This window comes from Triturus cristatus, chromosome 2_2 (genome assembly GCF_964204655.1).
Source record: "Triturus cristatus chromosome 2_2, aTriCri1.1, whole genome shotgun sequence".
Taxonomy (NCBI): domain Eukaryota; kingdom Metazoa; phylum Chordata; class Amphibia; order Caudata; family Salamandridae; genus Triturus; species Triturus cristatus.
In genome coordinates, this window is record NC_140582.1 from 216,912,562 (window position 1) to 216,926,945 (window position 14,384).

Consider the following 14,384-nt stretch of genomic DNA (forward strand, 5'->3'; position numbering starts at 1 on the left):
AGGAGGAAAGAGAACCCCCTCGAGACACCGCACAACCTCCAATGGAGGGGGAACGAGACACAACAGTCAAGGAACCCTGAGCTTGGCCGAAAAGTGGCATCATCAGGAATGAGCCCCAGTGTCAATACCTCATACCCGGTCCGGTGGGCACTCTCCTCCCGCTGCCCCCATCCCATCCCGATCATGTCCCCCAGACAAAGTGTCCAACCAGTCCCCGGCCGTCTCAGGTCGGTCAAAAAAGTGAGTGCGACCATCAGACTCCACACGCAGCCTGGCCGGGAAAAGCATTGCGTATTTTAAGTTCATATCTCGAAGCCGCCGCTTGACGCCCATGAAACTCAGTCTCTGCTTCTGGACCGCCTGCGTGAAATCAGGATAAAAGTTCACCTCCATGTTCTCCAGCTTAAGCGGCCCCCGCAGTCTGGAAGCTTGTAGAATCGCATCCCTGTCCCGAAAGTTGAAGATACGGGCAATGAGAGGCCGCGGGGGAGCTCCGACCTTCGGCTTGCCGCCAGGAACTCTATGGGCCCTTTCCACCGCAAAGAATTTACTCAGTCCTCGGGGCTGGAGATGAGTAGAAATCAGATCCTCCACAAAGAGATCCGCCGCCGAATCCTCCAGTCCCTCAGGCACTCCGATAATGCGAACGTTATTCCTCCGGGCCCTGCTCTCGGAGTCCTCCAGTCGCCGATCCGTGAGCGCACTGGCCTGCCGGAGCCGGCGCACCTCCGTCTGGAGGGCCGCCACCTTAGTCGTGAGGCCCGACGCGGTATGGGCCAAAGAGTCAACCCGGTCATTTGTCTTGGATAGATCTGCTCTAATAAGGTTGACATCGATGAGGACCGCGTCGAGTTTGTGCGCCAAGGTGTCGAATTGTTGACCCACCGAGGTCTTCATCTCAGCTATGGCGCCCATGACGTCCTGCAAAGTCAGATCCGTCGGCAAATCCGGGGCATCCGGAGGGCACTCGGAAGACTTATGCGACCCGCCGGGAGAACCTTTTGGTAGGGTGTAGCGATCCATGATGTTGACTTGAAGTGCGGCGCCACGCCGGGTCGATTTGGCCTTCAGCCGATCTCCATCCTGCTTCGTGGCCATCGTCTTGTATCTCGCACCCCCACGAGTCATGCAGCAGAGAACGAGCAATCGAGGCCGAGGACCCCGGAGGTCACCTCAGGAAGGCGGAGCAGGTCCCCGCAGGCAGGCAGGATCCCCCAGCGAGGCAACCACCACACAAAGAAGTGCCGTGATCCCACTCGCGATGACGGCAAGGGGACTCAAAAGCGAAAGTGAAAGTGTGGGGTACGCGGCTCGCCAGGCTCGTCCCGCCGTTGTTATTCACTTCTCCACTGGATCACCCCCAAACTCAAGTCCGGGGTCAGGAGAGGAGCAGGACGCAAACTTCAGTCGATGCTCATCACGGCACCCGGGGTCCGATTCTAAAACGGAAAACGGGTACCACCTCGGCTCAGGTTCACCGACACAGTCCCCTCAACCGATTCAGGATGAAGACAGGATAAACGTAGGAGGTTGCGGAGGTCCTCGGGAGCCTCGCACCTACGCGGCCATCTTGGTTGCGCGCTAGGCTCCTCCCTCTACATTCTTTCTTTTAATAGTCTTTTCATATCTAAAAGAGACGATCACACGGCAAACGCGTTTCATCCCAACTCATGGGGACTTCTTCAGGGCAAATATTACTTTGTCCAATAGACACTAGTCTTGATATTATTGGATGATAAATCTTAAGGTTCAATGTTGTGTTTCTTTCAAAGTTGTATTGACATAAATGGCAGTCCAAACAGGAGACTTCACGTTTGTCCCCAAAATTGTGTGAATCTTGTGGGTTGAGGTAAAGGCCGCAAACACAGAAACTGAATAGTTCACACATTAAATGCGATAATCTCTGACATGGTGTTCAAATCGGACTGCCAAAGTCCTGGCGTGTTCAGTAATGATGAAAAAACTCTTCTTGTGTTTGTTTCTCTCTGGACCAAAGCTTTACTACCATCCTCGTGACTGGATGACTTGTATCCTTCCACTGTTTATGTTTAGGGGCTACATTTTCTTTTGCTTTCAATACTCAATGGGAGTGCATGTGTTTTTGTAGTCTGTCTTGCATGTGCTGCTTCTTCCCTCAAATCTGTGCTCCCCACCCAGGTCGTCCATTCCTCCACCCCTCCACTTGTGAAAGCCTTTTTTGTTGTTTTGTTTTACTTTCCTCCACCCACTGCTCCCCTGTCCTTCACTGTTGCTCCAAGCTACTCAACAGTGTTAAGTTGCTTTCCTTTCTCTGCTGTGCCTCCCCTGGACCTCCCAGTCCAAATGTTTGGGTTTTTTTGTAGATCCATTTGCTACTGAGCCTCTTCTTTCTAGGTTGCTCACTTTTTGTAAAATAAAATGTGCTGTTCTAAAGTGGTTGCCCTCGTCCTTGGATTTCTAAATTAAAAGTGTCTTGAGACCCTCACGGGTGAATAGCCACGCTTTACAAGCTCCTGATTGATTGATTGATTGAAAAGCAAACAAAAAATGGCTGTCGCAACATCATAACAGATATGTGCATGTGCTTGCATACTTATTGTTACATCATCACAGTGGGGCAAGTCATTTTTCTTCCTTTGTCAATGCTTTTCATCCAAAAGGCCACCTAACTTCTTTCAAAAGTGAGACCTATTGGCTTTGCCAATGCTTGTTAAATGTTGACGTTTGTATTATTTTGATCACAAGGTCAAAAGACTAGAGTGTTGGTGTTATTTTCATTGATAGGAAGGCCCGGGGATCCGCCCACGGTTCCAGTATAAAGAGTATCTGAAGCAGAAATCGTAAACAACCCTACCACTAACACCTGGCGTGAGAATGCAGATTCTCCACTGCACAGGTGGAATTGACACTCATAATTACACTTCCCAAAAATACAGTTTCACCAGTTCTGATGGTGTAAATCAGGAATTGGAAGTTACAGTCATAAAGTTCAGTTTTTGCACACCCAAGTTCAATTTAAATGCACAAAAAATGTGAATCAGGCTGATTGCTGTGCCATTTTAAGGATTTGGGGGGCCCTGGGCAAGAACTTATTTGGGGGCCTCTGTTTGGAACAACTTGGAATTGTTATTCCCCATTTTCAGCTAATTCGATTCCTGCGATGCCAAACAATATTGAGTTTTTCGTTAAGAGGTGAGATCCAGACATACACAGAAGTGAGCTGGAGAGAAAGTTCGCTCTCCCAGTGGAATCTTGGAAGGTGGGGGCCCTGGGCAATTGGTCACTTTTGCCATGCCTTCCCATTGGCTGGTTCGTTTTAGAAAAGTACATCTAAGGCTGTAGAAAGCAGCTGGGTGGCTGGCTATCAGTAAGCCACCAACATTATCCTAAACCTCCTTCTTCGCCCTGGCCCCCAGTTTATATTCCTCCAACTGGTTTCTCCATTTGTAAATCATCCTCCCCCAAAGGACATGTCATCTTATCTCCTCCCAAAAATTTAGTCAAAATCAGAAATCTGAAGCGCCCACAACAGCATCGCATGGGCCTCAAAGTGCTAAGCACAGCAAATGCTGCTGTTGCACAGGTTAGCATCTGCCCTTTTAGCAACCCCGGAAGATCGGCAGTGAATTCATTTTCCGGGAAGAGCATCACCAGGTGGTAGACACCCTGCAGCCGGTGCTTCGACCCACCGAGCTATCGTGACGAGTGGAACTCTTTGGTGGCCATCATCTTCCGCATTCACCCCGACGCTTTATATTGTTGAAGAATATAAAAATAACGGCCCAGGCAAAATGCATCCCTTGGTATGCGCTCCTGAAAACAGCATGCCTGGGCGGCACCGGGCTTGAAAAGTGCCGGTACTCACATCTGCGCCTCACGAAGAAGTGCAGCTTCTCGGAGCTACACCGCGGGACCTGGGGATGCGACCCTGCCAGTATACGTGCGCACTGCTGCCACTTTCCACGGGGGCGTAGCTCCCATGGTGCAGCAGGCGCAGTGGCACCGGGGCCCAGAGGGGACCACCCACCGATCCTCTGATTATTCCTGCATTTTATAAAGCGAACAGCAGCCAGAGGTCCGTTTTCTCCCTTGCTCTAGGCTCCATGAACCCTCTGCTGTTGCTGGCTCCCCCACCCCACCCCACACTCCCAGGCCCTGCCGTCCGGGGCTGAATGAAAGCAGCGGCACGCCGCTCGTGACCGCACGGGAAGCCGAGAGAGGCCTCCAGCTCCATTCATGTATTCATTATTCAGTATCAGCCGCGGGAGAGGAGGAGACACGGGGGGAGGAGGAGGAGGGCGCGCAATGTCATCCAAGTAGAGAGGAGCGCTGCCCAGAGCCCGCCTGCAGCCGCCGCGCACAGCAGCAGCATCCCCGCAGCCCCTCCAGGGCTCCCACGCTCCCGGACACAGGGCCGGCCGCGGCCTCGCGGCGCTGTACCCCGCACTGCAGCACAGGGAGGGCGGACAGTGGGGGGCCCGCTGCCCGGACAGGGGGGCCCGAGTGCGACGGGACCCGCTTCCAAGTGAGTGCTGTAAACAGACTCGTGGCTGCGTTATAAGCAGGCTGTGTGAGACTTATGAGGGTGGGACATGGGGGTGGTAGAGATGGGGTGGTGATGACGGTAGGTCTGAGCTAGGTGTTACTGGTGAAGAGGGGGAGGGGGGCAGAGTGACCTTTCCTCACTGACACACGTAAAGGAATGCGCTGCCCTTTGGTTTCCTTTCCAGTAGGACAGTTTGTTTGCTTGGCGGCTTGGCAACAGAAACACTACTCATCTGGGCAGCTGTGTGTGTGGAGGGCTGTGATGCTCGGATGTGAACATTAAATGGGTGTATGTGACAAACACTGCGTGTGTGGGACTTCAGACTCTACGGTCTGAGTCAAACACAGTGTAGGAACTTGGGGCAGTCTTGCTTCTAAACATGGACAGGGTGCCAAGGCTTGTCAGAGAAATCGTGCCAGCCCCCTACCCGCTGCCCCGCCCAGCCCCCTCTATTCCTCTCTACAGCGTCCCCTTGAGAGCCGCAGGGACACAGGCTGTGGCTTAAGCCCCCTTCCCCGAGAAGGCACTCGCAGACCGAGCATGGACCCAAAACGGGGAAACAGGGCAAAATACATTATGCATCATGTTTGCCGACCTTCCCGACTTTTTTTCTGGATTTCTTCCTATTTTTGAGTAGTTTAATTTAAAATGGTGCGATTTTTAAAATCCTGCCCCAAAAGAAATAATTTCAGTTGCAAATTAAGTTTACTTTTCCCTATTGGAGCTCGCAGCTGTTAAACATACCTGGGAGGGAAGGCAGCGCCCTGTGCAAGAAAGTGAATGGCGCTGTTTGGCGCATTGGGGCAGCCGCAACCTTGTAGTGCAGCAGAGGAGACACATTTTGGGACGCAGAGGAAAAGGACATAACCCGCCACCACAGGGGTTTCTCGTTCTCGGAACCTACCATCTACTCGTGGTAAATGGCTTAGACCGTTTGGAGATCTACGTTATTCATTGTTGAGGTTTTTTTTGTCGTTATTAGGAGTAGAAGGCAGCAAACACACATCATTGGTGTTTTTGAAAAAATGTGGTGGTGCCTACCCATTGTAGGTGCCCCCATTATCTCTCAAATGCCCCAACTATCATTTCCAACCCCTTAATGGGAGTACTGGACACAGACAACTGCTTGGGCGCCAATGTAGTATATGCATCTGTGTTAAACAGTCAACATGCATAATGGGTTTTTTCCTACCAGATTTAGTATTCTGTTGTTTGTCTAAAAACAAACCCCGAAGGTCGCAAAGCCACGATATCAATGAATTTGCAACAAAAAAGGCTATTATCTGTGTGTCACATTGACACTTGGCACAAGGCTGCCAGTGCAATAATCAGCGTACTCTACTGCTGCCTGCTAGGAAACTGTGTCAGTGAATCCTAGTGAACTCTCCATCCGCTGCCTTGCTGGAGAGGGGGGGTGGGGGCGGCATTTCAGTGCAGCATAATTTGTGACATGACTTGGTTGTTCTAAGTATTAAAGTGTGTGCTGGGTGGTGAAAATAATTATATGCGAGGGAGGGGGAAAAGCAATCCTGTTGGCTTGGAAAGAAAACTTCCCTCAGTGCACGTCCTGTTTTATTTCCTGGCTGTGCTCTTGGGTTCACCACATCCTGCAGATTTGGCTGGGCGGCTTGGGTGAGACATCCCAGGCCTTGGGGGGAGACGCTGCGCTTCGCTCTTCCAGTGGCCCTTCTAGGACATCACCACACATTCCAGAAGTGGTGGGTTTGGACTGTGGGAGAGGTAAGTGGGACCAGGTACTTTCTAATTCCAGATGGAGAGTCAAGGCCCACCATTGTCTCACCAGTGGCGTAGCAAGATCAGGTGGTACCCAGTGCGGAAAATGTCTTATCACCCCGGCTTGACAAAATGGCAAAAAGATGTTTAAAACATATTATTGCCATTTTGTCACCCCCCTCAGTGATGACACCCGGGGTGGCCCTCACCCACCGCACCCCCCTTCCTACGCCACTGCGTCTCATAACTGGGGCAGGATCACACCTACACTCAGTGGTTGAAGTGAGTGAAGGCTATTGGGACACCAAATATGCTGACCCCACCCCTAGTTCACTCATCATAGTTCCCATACTTTTTTAGGCATGTCAACCTCTGGCCACATTCAGTGTGCCTACAGGAGCCCTTTAACTTTATGTTCCCCGGATGAAGATGTTTTATTGTCTCTTACTAGATACTTTGCATCCTTTCATACCTTGTGCAAGACTGGACTTGTCTTTATCCCGCATTTTAGTGCATCCTTAGTGGTGCACAGCGTGAGTTAGGCCTAGCAGTGCGTGAAATGGAGCCCACAGTAAGGCCGAGTCCCGCTACAGCTGATGGGTGAATGGAGAAAACTAACATTAACTTTTCTGGAACGATAGCTCAGTGAGCTGAAATTCGTCCGCCTGTAAAATGCAGTACCCTGAAGGTCAGGAGTTGAAACCGTACTCAGCCTTCCATCCTTACGAGTGGTTAATTGGGTTACAGTTTCATTGTGTTATTCATAGTTCCTAAAACAGCTGAAGTGCGGCACGTAGCGCTATACAAAAACAAGATTATTGTCAGTTAACCCATGAGTTGTTTTAGCATTCAAGCCGGGTTCCCACAGAGCATGCTAAAGGCAGTGATTATGTGGTTATCGGCGTGAGGTGGATTTCCAGCCACCTGCCAAGGATGGTTGCACTTGGCGGTGTGAGGAGTTAAGCGAGTTATCGCTATTTTCGGAGCTCCTCTTAATCGTACAAAGTGCAGTCGGAGTTGTAATTGGGGCTTTCAGAGAAGCGTGATTTAAACGTTCATTCAACCTGCCGTAGTTATTACGTACGGCTGCAGGGGTGGGCTGAAGTTGATTTATAACCAGAATACCTGAAATTATGTGGCGGGAGAGGGCCAAATTATTTGGTATGGCTGAGTAAATTATGCGGTAAAAAGGCACATGATACGGCTTAATGTGCAAGATTTTGTGATACTATTACTTTATTATTTTGTCCTTTACGCGCTTCTTAAGACTCGTCTGGGCTTTGGTTGCACCTCATGAGTACCAGTTTAGAACCCAAATGCAGCAATAAACAACAGAAATGTGACCAGTCAACCTTTGCAAAAGGCTTTCCATTGCAAGCAAAACATGTCGCTTCGTTGTTATTAACTTTTGAACAATTTGCACTAGAAACAAAATTTTTGTTTGTTGAAATCTACAGATTATGCAGCAAATGATGAGATGTGTGGCAAATGTGTCAGATCTATAATTATGCGGAAAACGGCAGTGGCAGCACAATCAAATAATTCCAGTGGCCCTGCTTATAACAGTGTGTTATGCTGTTGAGTGATTTTGTAGTTTTCCTAATGGAGACATTACTGTCTGTGGTTCAAGAAAGCCCCCATCCGTTGAGCCAAAAGCGCAAATGCGCACATCGATGACGTCTCATTTTTGTTGTACGCTGGTATTAGAGAGTGCCGTTTGCTAGCTGACATCAACCTCAGTAATAACTTCTGAGGTGAATCTATTCCATGCACTTGTTTATGAAAGGGAATAGGGGTGGACAAGTTATTAGAGATACATTTCCTTATTAAACAAGCATTTGCAATGCAATAGGTCTCGCATTTACGCGAGTTTAAGCTATTGGCATTGTAAATGACAATGCCTTTTATTTATGTTTCAAAAACGAAAACAAAAATAAAAGGCATTGTTATTTGCAATGTGAATAGCTCAAACTCGCGTAAATGAGAGACCTATTGCATTGTAAATGCTTGTACTTTCTGCAATGCCTTTACACTTTTAATAAACCTTCATGGTTTCCATTTTAATAATTTTCAGTCTTCACTGCGAAGCCTAATGTGCTTTACGTCTAATTCTGAGGTGTTATTTGATATTAAATTTCCATATTGACCAAGTCCAGTTGTGGAGCAACAAACTCCTTAAAGGATTAACACCTCTCCCGGTTCATCAATAGTGTTTAAGATTGAAAACCACAGTATAAGCACTACATCTGTATCAAAGCAGTCTACATAACAGAAAGACGTGTTAAAGCATAGACAGCAGACAGTCAACTCATATGCATCTACTTCTTTTCCTTGCTTGAACTGTGTAAATATAAGTCCAGATACTCCCTGTGAAACGTGCTAACGTCCTCTTCATATAGAAAACCCAAATACATATTATATCTCTTCCCAGTACTCGAAGTATCTAATATCCCCCGAATACAGTCACATAACTCCTCATTAATCGAAGGTTAGTTAGCATTCCCGGGGGAGGGAGTGGTCGCAGAGCAACGTAAGAGCTAGCAAGCGAAGAACCACACCTGCACGCGTCCTCTAGAGCCGGGATAAGTGAAGCGTCTATGGCGGGGCACCTGTAGTACACAATCTTCCTCTCATTAGAAGCTTTGCGCCTCCAATAAGCTATCTCCAGTCACCAACCATCTACCAGCCCGTCGATGCTGTTGCTGTACGCGGGCATTAGTTGGGCTACCCCCTTCCTGTGTCAGCACATTGTGCAGTTGGTTTGGCTGTGACGCAGTAGACCCCCCTTTGCCTTCCCGCGGATCCGGCACTGAGGGCAGGGATTTCAACCGCTCGGGCCGGGGGTGAGTGTACAGCAGTTCCGCCCCATCCCAGCAAGTGGCGGATTGTAGGAAGGGTGCGCGTCCTCTACCATGCCAGCTGCTCGGACCCCAACCGCCACATCACAAGAATCACGTGAGTCCCGGCGCGTGGCCACTCCTCCCCGCCTCAAGCCCCGACCACGGAATCCCTGCTGCCGGGGCGTGTGAGCACCTGCACCCATGGGAGCGGCTATAGAGGAAGAAGATGATTGATGGAAGAGATGATGCTGGCCATGGCAGAGATCCCTGTGAGTACTGCGGCACCTTGGGGAGGGAGGGTTGGGTGCGCCTGGCATGGGTAGGAACTCAAACATTTTTCATGCCAAATTGGCCCTCAGCCTTCTTACAACCGTTTGTCCCTCCCCCATAACTGCCTGTGATCTGCGGCATTGTGGACTGTGCCCTCAGGAAGCAGGGTCAGCCCCGCCTCCTCTCCAGTATTCCGCATGATATTGTTTTCTTTCTGCCCCAGGGGGATGATTTTAAGCAGCGATAAGCAGTGGTAGATAAGCCTGTCAACTGCTTAGTTATCGGATTGAAAACTGTAACACGATGTGCATAAAACTAAATAGTTTATTTTGACGCAAAGTTATTGCGCTTTGGCAAAACTTGGTATCTTCGAAATCACGGAAAATGAACTATTGGTCCCCTTGCTGCCGGAAGTTCGATCAGTCGTGGTCTCTGTGCACGTGTCCGCCTATTTAAACCAGCCGTACACGTGCACATCCCCTGTCCTGCAAGTTAATCTAACGCTGTCGTACGTGTTCACGAACGCGTTCACAATTGCAGTCCTTTGTGATCGTGCACATGTCCTGTCCCCCTTCCGAAGCAAGTCGACAACAATAGATCTCACTAGCGACAGCGCTTCGCGCTGCGTCACTAGGCGAGACCTAAAAAACCACCTACATCTGCCATTTGTTTTTCTTTTGTGTAGCTCTCAAGGTGTTCTGTCTCAGGCTATGTTCTTTCATCATCCCCTCTCCTTCAGTCTCATAAGAAATGACTTTAAAAAACAAAATCAGACTAGGCCTGTCGGTATGGAGTGTTGCTACCATATACATAAGTTTTGAAGAGTCACAGTTATAATTTTAGTTACAAACTTAAAATCAGATAAAACGCATCCTTACCAGAAGGCACTTTCAAGTTCCTAGCCTTGTTGCGTCTTATATTGAGGGCAACTGGAATTATGCAATTCTGTGGCCAAAACATTTCCGCATAAATATGGGTGTACTACATTTGCCACATAAACCATCAACTGGTACCTAATTTTTAGATTTCAGCAGCCAAAATATTTCTAGCTCAGAAAGTTCAAAAGTTACTTGAAAAAGCGCCAGGCTTACAGCACCAAGGTTAACTGGCCGCCTTTAAGTTGCTGCTTGCTGTACTCAGGTGTCAAATTGGCACCAATGAGGTGAAGACTTTTGCTCAGACATTATTTATGTGACTTAAAATAAACTAGCAAAATAATGCTGCCATAGAATGTGCTGTATCATGTTGTATAATGTACCTTTTTGTTCACATAATTTAGTCAACCATGCCACATAATTCCAATTGGGCTGCTTACTTTGATAGTCAAAATATAACTTCTGGTACTTCAAAAGGGATAACGAGCCCTGCACCTTCAACTAGTTGAAGCCATAAGATTCCACATTCTAAATATTTAAAGTGATTGCTAATACCTGGCCTTCGTCCCAGGTGAACGAGTCCCCATGTGGCACAGAATGTCCTAAAGAGGGCGGCGAAGGATGATGACGAAGATGATGCGATTATTTGCTGGCATTTCCATCCCCATGATAGGATCAGGCTGACGACAGAGCACTGTTGCGACGACTTGTACTGGAATCTTTTACTGGATGGAGGGTATCTCTAAAGTAACAGCAATGCAGATCAGAGGAATGCACAGCCGGTCACTCTGCAGCATTGCTCAGCCACGCAGGGCGCACGACTCCGCAGCACCCTTCGTTCGCATACATGGACATGGCCTAACCCATGGAAGCGTGCTCAAAGGCTATGTTCTTTTTTATTTCACCAGGATTTAATCAGCCCGTGCTGCAGCTCTTCTGGGAGGCATCAAGTGGGCCTGCTCAGTTTATTTTTAGCAAGCAGGTGCATTTCTGCGTTGCTGCAAAATGTGCTGAAAACAGGGCCGTTTCTAGGTGTTTTGCCGCCCTAGGCGAGAATTGAAAAATGCAGCCCCCTCCCTTTTACTACCATCCCTCTCTCCCCTTGCCATCCAGGCTAGAAGAATTAATGCTTTAGATATTCCCAAACTCATGTTTTTTGCCACCCTCCCCCTTTTGCCACCGTAGGCGGCCGCCTAGTCTTGCCTAATGGTAGAAACGGCCCTGGCTGAAAATGCTCTCTATGGAGCTGAATTGAACCCCTCTCTCTTGAAGAATTCAATAAAATGAAGGCAGCCACTGAACTGCCATGAGAGTTTCCCCCCAGTGTAAACTAAATCATGGAGCCCGTATTTTTGCTGTTAAAGAGCCCTTGCGCAGCACACAGTGGTACCTGGCATGTGTTAAATTCAAGCAGGATCCTCCCAGAAAAATACCATCCATAACCGTTTGAGGGCTTTATTTTCCCACCCTGGTGCCTTCCTTCCTAAATGCCTATTTTTCTCAGATTTCTCCAGCCTTATGTTAGCGTTAATGCCGCTGATGATAAATGCACAGGGCTTAGCTTGCGCGTTTCACTTGGAATTCTGCCTCTGAGCGGGGGAGGAGGAAGGGAATGAAACCTCTTGAGGAAGACAAAAGCGGGACTGGACAAAAAGAGATCAGTGCAGAGAGAGGGTAGATTGGCAACTGGGGCAATGTGTTCTTTAAAGGATAAACAGCTATGGGGCATTCAAGTCACTCCACAGTCACCATTGTCACTTAGCTGCAGGCCTGGTTAGGGCACCTCAGATCCACTGAGAGGTCAGAAGGAGGCTGATCACTTTGAGGTGAGAGTCAACCAGGATCCCTAGTTGAGTTCTCTTCCTTGGCCCTCGTTACAGAGCCACCAGGGGCTGACGCAGCATGGCCGTGACTCTCCTGAGCTTCCAGAGCCTTCGACTGCGCGGGTTCGATTCTGCTATGCGACATGTATGAATCCCAGGGTGGGTCATTTCACTTCAAAAGTAAGGACCCAGCATAGCCCTTCCTTATACTGGCCTGGTTCATAGCACGCCCTGGTGCTAGCCCTGGGGAAACCGTACTTCCTCGGTAAGGGCTTTTACAGCAATGCGGGGGAAGCCTGCTTAGGCTCGGGAGGTGGGTAGGCTTGGGGGTGAGTGGTCATGTAATCTGGTTGAAGACCTGAGCTTTTACAACAGAAGCATTAACACTACTTACTACCAGCTGTTGTAATTCTTGAATTTTGATCTATGCCGATTCCCTGAGGTCCATCACTTAAACTGGACAGCAGATACACCATTTTGTCAACACTGTCTCGAAATGGAGCTGGGACTATGTACAGGTAGGGCAGACAGAGAAAGAAGTTTGCCTTGCCTTATCTCCAGTTATTTGGACACCCTCTGTCAGCATACTATTAAACACCCTGATGTAGGGTCTTCGGTTTGACTTCCTCTGTGTTTTGGTAATCACTCGTCTCCGGCTAGACATTTCTCCATTCCTGACTTGTGTGTGAATGTTGAGGATCATTGCATTTTCCATGGGGGGGGTTCTTGCTGAAAAAACAAGTTCAATAAAACAGGACTGATTTTTTTTGTCAGTTTGATTATGAAAATATTGAGGATTTCCGAGGCAAAAAGGAAATAGAAGCGTCAGAAATTCAATTAAAAAAATCATGGCAATGGGGGTCAACAGAAATAGAAGCAAAGAGGGTTGACTTGAACTTTCTCAACTTGGTTTCACTCAAGAGCACGCAGAATTGTTTGTTTAATGTCCCCCGCATCTTATATTCTCACCCTGTACATGGTATTTGAATCCTTTAGCAAGCAAGCATGTTGGAACTGGTCGCAGATCCCAAATACCCAACACGTGACCAGGTCACAGAAATAACATTTGCATGTAGTTTATATGCGCACACTGCCCTTTTGGGTGATTGCATGCCATATACTGGCAAAGTATACTCATCTGTTTGTTCAACAGAAGCAACAAGCATTGGCATAGCCAATAGGTCTCGCCTTTGGGACCTTATAAGTGTTTAGCAATGCAACAGTTGCATTACTAATTACTTATAAGGTCCAAAAAGCGAGACCTCGCAAAAGTGATTGCGATCAAACATCAAAGCGGCCGCAAAAGTGAAAGTAATCGCGGTAAAGCGCGTCGCGCGCGCCCGCGCACATGCACTGTAGCTCTAGGATGGCCTGGTAGCACTTTTTGGAGCCCTCTCAATTAGTCTCGCCAGACCAGCACATGCGTTGGGTCAGGCGAGACCTAAAAACATACCCCCTTTTCAGTGCAAAAAGAAGCCCTGTCGTTGCTAACACAACAGAGTAACCAATGCAGCCACTCAAACCTCGCTGGTGTGTTTCCTGCAGATAACCGGAAACCTCTATTTCGGTTTCTAAGTTTCCCACTCCTGTAGACAAATGGCAGCTGCTTGCACACTGTGATTTTTTCCCACCACTTGTTTTCATGGGTCTACCTCTTAGAAGGGGCGGGGTCACGGTTTTAGTTGTTTGTCTTTGTGTCTGTGTTTGAAGCACACTTTTGGTTCTGAATTATGGTACAGTCTTGCGTCTTCGAGGGTTGGGAAACAAAAGACTGATTTGTGTGTGTCCGGTTTGTGTCATGAGCTTCTGGTAAGATTTGTTGAAATTGCTCTATTGGTGACTTTAATGCAGTGGTTGAAGTGTAACAGAAACGTTTTGGAACTATGACAGGAGGGGGCTATCCATCTGATATTGAGGTAGCAATGCAACCCCTCCCCCCCCCCCCCCCCCCCAGTACTACACACATCACCCAGGTGTCACTAAACACAGCACTTAAAGGGGTCTGCACACTGATGTGCTTTCTTCCTCCTTGCAGAGAAGGTGCCTAAACAATTAATTAGCTCGCAAGAGAGAAATTTATTGCCACAGCAAAAAGTGGGAGACGGTAGCTTCTAAAAGCATTGGACCGGAACTTTAAAAATGGTGGTTGAAAGTATGAACAGTAAAAGTAGTGGAAATCTGTTCCTGTTAGTTCGATAGCTGCCAACTGTACCGTTTTTGCCAGGATAGTCCTGGCAATTTGGAGGCTGTCCCTAGTCAGGGCGGCGCTAGGCACGGGCAGCGTGGGCAGCGGCATGGGCCGCGTGGGCAGCTGCCC

The 14,384-nt window shown here is 48.5% G+C and overlaps 1 protein-coding gene across 3 annotated transcripts in view; it reads left to right on the plus strand.

The window, feature by feature from the left end:
* PALM2AKAP2 (PALM2 and AKAP2 fusion) overlaps positions 1 to 14,384 on the plus strand; it is an 843,707-nt gene that overhangs the window by 569,566 nt on the left and 259,757 nt on the right. The window contains exon 1 of one of the 3 annotated variants that reach the window (XM_085641258.1): positions 4,299 to 4,504. The exons of the other annotated variants lie outside the window; for them this stretch is intronic. The gene's annotated coding sequence lies outside the window, so the exon portion shown is untranslated. Of the gene's footprint in view, positions 1 to 4,298; positions 4,505 to 14,384 lie in introns of those variants that run through there. 3 annotated transcript variants of the gene reach the window in all.